This window comes from Oncorhynchus kisutch, linkage group LG14 (genome assembly GCF_002021735.2).
Source record: "Oncorhynchus kisutch isolate 150728-3 linkage group LG14, Okis_V2, whole genome shotgun sequence".
Taxonomy (NCBI): Eukaryota; Metazoa; Chordata; class Actinopteri; order Salmoniformes; family Salmonidae; genus Oncorhynchus; species Oncorhynchus kisutch.
The window spans coordinates 34921692-34928238 of NC_034187.2; the positions used below are offsets into that span (position 1 = coordinate 34921692).

At 40.7% G+C, this 6547-nt stretch overlaps 1 long non-coding RNA gene across 1 annotated transcript; it reads right to left on the bottom strand.

The window, feature by feature from the left end:
* Positions 1 to 3997: 3997 nt before the first annotated feature.
* On the bottom strand, positions 3998 to 5666 carry LOC116353365 (uncharacterized). The gene is made up of 2 exons (XR_004202772.1): positions 5337 to 5666; positions 3998 to 4632 (listed from the first exon to the last, which is right to left on the bottom strand). It is a non-coding gene; the product is annotated as an uncharacterized LOC116353365 (long non-coding RNA).
* Between the last annotated feature and the right edge of the window lie 881 nt (positions 5667 to 6547).

Here is a 6547-nt window from a genome sequence, read left to right on the forward strand (position 1 = left end):
CGGAGGATGAGACCTAGGGCCTTTCCCCCCCAGAAATGTCCGGGAACTTGCAGGTGCCTTTGTGGAAGAGTGGGGTAACATCTCACAGCAAGAACTGGCAAATCTGGTGCAGTCCATGAGGAGATGATGCACTGCAGTACTTAATGCAGCTGGTGGCCACACCCAATACTGACTGTTACTTTTGACCCCCCCCCCCCCCCCCCCCCCCCCTTTGTTCAGGGACATTTTATTCCTTTTATGTTAGTCACACGTCTGTGGAACTTGTTCAGTTTATGTCTCAGTTGTTGAATCTTGTTATGTTCATACAAATATTTATACATGTTAAGTTTGCTGTAAATAAACACAGTTGACAGTGAGAGGATGTTTATTTTTTTGCTGAATTTACATATGAATCACTTGAGGACCTTTTAGCGATGCTCATGTAGAAATGTCAGAGGGACTTGTTTCATCTTGATTTGATCTGTTTTGTTTCTTGAACAACACTTCCGCACATCTATGGCAAAGTTCTGATTCCGACTAAAGATGTAAATGAACTGGTGCAAACCATCAGGCACCTGTATCTTGTTGCCAACCAATACACCTTGACGGAGCGTCGCTCATCAGAAGCAGGAAAACAAGGATTTAAGGAGATGAACCCATTTGATTGATGCATAGAATCCATGGTGTAGGTGGTTTAGGTAACTGATAAGATGCTTTGCTCACAGGGAGAAGAGGGACACGAAACTACTCGATTGGAACACCAGTGGCGATGTTAGCATGTAAATCTTGGTTGGCCAAAAATAATAAAAAGTGGGATGAATGAGAGCAAAGGCACTACACAACACTAAACAATACATGAATTGCACTATAACAGTGACAAACGGTGCCCACAAACTGTTTGGGCCTACATAAAGCTGTCCTAACATCTTACCCCTGTTACACCTGGTTATCAGCAGAGCCTTGTCTGGCAGCCAAACAGTTCATTCAGCCTCATGTACTGCCTTTTAAAAAAGATAGCTGATATGGCTGACTTGCTTAAACAAATGTAGATTCTAATGACAATTGAGATGTACAAACTGTGGCATAAGGGGACAAAAAGCAGATAAGAGGCAATCTGAAATTTGAGCGAGCTAGGACTGACGTAGTCAATATAACTATTTGTTTAGGACTTTTGAAATGTACAGCGACAGAATTCAGAACATGGGCCGTTCTTACGGCTTTCTCCCTGTACACCAAGTCAGAACCATTGGAAAAATAAAGGGTGAGGCACATGGGCGACTGTTGGGAAAATTATGATTAAATGACTGAACAAATCATTTTAAATGGAACTGTAGATAAGTAAAACTTATACTCTGTTTTATTATATCTGATTAACAATATGAGTTCATAAGAAGGGATTGTGTGACACGGACAAGGAGTAATTAAAGTTAATGAACACCATTCCAACTAGGAAGAAACGAATGGGTTGGGGACTGTGTAAACACATAAGGTCGTTAGCCTATGGTTGACCCTACAGAAACTTAGCTCTGGGGTTTTTAGATAAGACAGTGAGTGCATTCCTAAGTTTTCTGTTAATTAGATCTGTCAGCTCAGTGCTGATCGATAATGTTGAGGGGTCAAAAGTTACCTGGGAGTGTGTTAGTAAGTTAGAATGAACTTTCCACCTCACTTTGTCCCGGTCGAGAGGAGGGGATTCTGTTAAAGCAATGAAATGACGTCATGATCTGTATATAAACTGTTGCTCGTGGTTAAGTGTCAGCGCACTCCGAGAATAAATTATGTTACCTATTATTGAAAGACTGGTCTGCGTCTATTTTATGCAAACAAGAATATTATAAATTCTCATAAAATAGATTAAGGGTTTTCAATTGATGAAAGCACATTGGCATAATTAAATTACAGTAACAGTGACTAACTGTTTACTACACAACATATACTTAGTATTACTTTCTTAGCTACAGCACACATATCTCCCTGGCATATTACATCATTTATGCAGCAGCATACACAACATTTTTGGACTCACGTTGTTGTGCTGTGCTCACTTGAACAGGAAGGTGGCACGGCGGTCCTTCGTGGGCAAATTTTGTCATCAAAGTCTGGCATTCTCTGGATGTATGGTGCCTTCGAGACAACTGAGAACTCAGAAATAAAACAAGGTCAAATCATGACGTCATTGATCTTCAGGTTGTAGCTCTAGAAAGAGGCCCGAGTTCCCAACTTACAATTCCGAGTTGGATGACCGTTCAAAACGTATTTTCCAGTCGGAGCTAGTTTTTTAAAGGAATTCTCAGTTAACTTGACTTCAGTGAGTTCAAGACTTAGCACATCCGAGTCAGTTGTTTTGAGCATGGCACAAATCATGCTTCTTTGACAGCATGGCCAATGTTGAATGTTTATCCATTTAAAACTTGGAAAACGATCCCATATTTGAGACAACACAGTCACTCCACTGAATAGCAGGCTAGTGATTGCTTTGCAATGCTTGCAGTTATCCACTTTCACTGATTCTTTCCAAACCACTGTTGAATTTGCAATTTCCAACTTGTGTAATATTTATGTCCAATGGCCGATGAGCACCGATGCACTATAATTTATTTTAATAATGACAAGGATTAAAAAGGATTTGCCAGTAGATTGTCAACTTGATTCATGACTGCTAGCTCAGATTTTGAAAGTTTGACAGTCCAATCAAAGCTACTGTAGATAACATGATTTGATGTAATTTATCTGTTGCCAATGACCTTGACCCTTCTCGGATGGACACTTCTAATGTAACTATGGCAGAACCCAAGGGGCTTGAATTTAAGGTCTACCCTCCCCATGAGTGACAGAACAGAGATAATCATGGTGCAACTAGAGCACATTACCGACACACTACATATTTTCCGCTGACTACCCCACCACAGAAAGCACGGAGTTAGATTGAAACACCTGCATTTTGGAGCTGCCTTAAAGCAAAAAGAGACCATGTTTGTATGCAGCTTTATTTTCTTACAAACATGCTAAACATCGAAAACAAATTGAAAATTACCACAATCTACAGCATTTCAACCCCCTAAGGTCAATTAGCATTATATCATCATAAGTCTGTAAGCTAGTTTTTGTTGCACTGGATGAGTTTCAATCCACCACATCTGCCTGTGTGGAAGGTGAGTAAGACCATGAGACATCCCGAAAAATCAGTCTACTCACATCGTCGCTTGCGAAGACATTCAGTTTCTCTCCAACCATCTTGGGACAAGTCTGAACAGCCTCTAACTTGTTGGTAGCATATGAACGGTCTACACACTATGACCCCTCTGGAAAGGTGAGACAAACGTTGTTTGAAGGTCCCACAGTATCAGTTGAAAAATGGTGCCTAGACAGTAAATACATTGTACCAAAGTGTCCTGATCTCAGATGTAGGACAGAATTTAGGACAAACTGTATGGGCTAATAGCAGGAATGTCAAATAATTACAATGATTTGAGGTGACAGATTATCCTTGGTATAACTTTAGTCAGCTTAGAATCCCCGGTTTAGATTTATGGGCTCAACGTCACCATTCTAAAAAGTTAAGCATCCCTTAGGCGTAGAGCCAACCAGCAAGACCCAGTGTCCAGAAACTAGTGTTAGGTCAAATATACTTTACAGCCAGCCTTCCCCTGAACATCTTTGTAGGCTAGTAAGTGACTGGAACCAGGTCAATGTAGCTAGGGTAAAGTAAATCTAATTAAAGCAGCCTAAAACGGAGTCAACTGTCAGGAAACGTATACTGTTTAGTCCATACAAGGAATGCAAGACAAGTCATGTCCTAGTTGACATGGCATAAATGCTACAACTGGCCAAAGGTGAACATTCCTATAACCCATTCTAAAATTAGGATTTAAATTGTGGCACATCAAACCTAGTCTACCTTAAGGAAATCCCTGGGTTTAGCTATGTGATCAATAAAGGGGCTGGAGACCAGTGGAACAGAGCAAATGACTTGTCAGGTCAAGCTTTAGAATTTAGAGACAGGAGAAGAAACATCAGGTTTCTTTATTTAGTATTTTTATTATACAAGAAAATTGTCACAAGTATCCTACATTTTAAAGGTTAATTGAACCTGGCCTTAAAAACAAATCTAAGCAGATCACATCATGATTCATACAATTAAATCTCACATGCAAACTCATACAATTCCATATTCCAGTTCGGCCAATGGGCATGGGGCCAGTGTGCAAGGTGTGAAGGCCTACTGGTTTGAAGCAGCCAGAAGGTGAGGGAATATAACAATTCCCATCAGTGAAATAGAAATGGTTTCTCATCTGGCACACAACTCCACCGAATCTCTTCGGTTAGGAGCGCACACGACTGCCTTTCTCATTATTATTATTTTTTAAATGGGCTCTTTGTCAAACAGTTTGCCCCATCTAGGCCGCTGATGTTCAAGTCTTTCCGGTGTCTGTTCACTGCTCAACAGACCCTCTAGAAGCCCCCCTGTAGTGAGCCCCCCACCATGATGGGTATGATGAGCACAACCGAGCTGGACTGCAAAGATGCACTGGCTCCTTTGGCAATGTTGTTCTTGGTGACGTCGGGCATCTTGGTCATGTTGAAACTCGCACCGCCAGCTCTGGTCGTAGCATTCATGGTTGGGGACTGTGTGGTAGTGTTTTGCGCGTGGATCTAAAACAGGAGAGCAGAGGAGCTTGTCACATGTGAAACAGGTAAACCTGAAACATTTGACTAATCGGGACAATTATCAATAGGACTTCACTTTCGTACGACTAATTTAAAAGAAGTCAAACGTTCAGCTAGGCACACGGAGTAGCCTAGGCAGTAATAAGACAACCGCAATATGACAATGTTCCAACAAAATGCACCTTAGAAAACGTAATACATGTAAGTGCCATCACCTTGTGAACAATGTTATCCATAGCCTATAGGATCATGGGCAACGTCCTGCATTTGAATTGTGCAGTGGAGGATATAAAATATACCGTCCCGCTCAAATTACATTAGCCAGCCTACGCATGTCGTAGTAACGTTAGATCAAGGATTCAGTAGCCTATCTGAAGAGGCGTCACCGTTCCACATTGCGCTGGAACGCTAGATTTTGTCAATCATATTGACTGAAAACATCTGAGGTCAATTATACGCGCCATCATTCGATTGTCAATGAGATAGGCGGAAAAAAAAGTCAATGTCGAAAATCACACATTTAAGATTTTTGGTAACACATTTCAGTTTGATTAATAAGTCATATTGAACGTTACACCGGTCCTGTTGAAATACATTTGCTCTCGGTAATAAATGGGTAGCCTAATTCAAATTGGGGTTCACCTGAAACAAACATGGTAAAAAGTACATTTTAGAGGAAAAGTCCTGACCTGTGACGAAAAATGCATGGCAAGGAGAAGGAACCCAATGTAAGCCAACACAATTTTAGTCATCTTGTTATCGGGTTCTTCACAGCAACAATTGCGCGTAATGTAGCTTTCCTGCCTTCGTATTTTCTCAAGATAAATGACTGGAGGACAAACCCAGGGGATTTTATACCACCACCGAGTGTGACGTTGGGCAACACTGCGCATCTCCCAAACCACCTGTACAGCCTTCCAATCAAATGGAAACCTACAGTTTATCAGAAACATCCCATAAACTACACCTCTGAGACCTCTTCTTATACGTTTTAGGGTGTGCCTGTCAGCAATACAAATAGCCTTTGTGTTTATAATCATTGTCTTTTGATATGAATTCACTGGTTTACAATTTGAAGAGTTTGAGACAATTATTCTCTCTGCCTTCCTCCTCAGAGAAGGTTGATTCCATGAGCACGATGGGGACATTTTTCAAACAATAATAATTATACAGTTAGTCTAGTTTATGTTGTTCAAAATATATTTATGGGGATATTTTGCATGGTAAATGGCAAAGAAAAGTTTTACACATAAGCAGCTCTTATAGCGACCTCTTGCGGTAATTATAAGCTTTTAACCACAACGCAATTCGGTACATATGTCCGTATAACTGTAGTTGACCTATTGGTCTTACATGGAAGCTATAATTCACCAGCGGTGACTACGGTCAACTGAATACTCGAAAAGTACATTTCCTAAAGAAAATGTGTGTGCTTGCTAGCTTGTCTTGAAGTAGTATGGTTGATAGAACAGAATAGCTGGAACAGGTGAAAGTTGGTTGGGTGTCTCTAGCTTGAAAGGTTCTAGAGTTAGGCCTATAATATTACTGTTGGTGGGTTATTTTTGCTAATTCATGAAAATGTAAATAGTTAAAATTTATAACGTTTTGAAAATGTTGAAGTTGTTTCAAATCAAATCAAATCAAATGTATTTATATAGCCCTTCGTACATCAGCTGATATCTCAAAGTGCTGTACAGAAACCCAGCCTAAAACCCCAAACGGCAAGCAATGCAGGTGTAGAAGCACGGTGGCTAGGAAAAACTCCCTAGAAAGGCCAAAACCTAGGAAGAAACCTAGAGAGGAACCAAGCTATGTGGGGTGGCCAGTCCTCTTCTGGCTGTGCCGGGTGGAGATTATAACAGAACATGGCCAAGATGTTCAAATGTTCATAAATGACCAG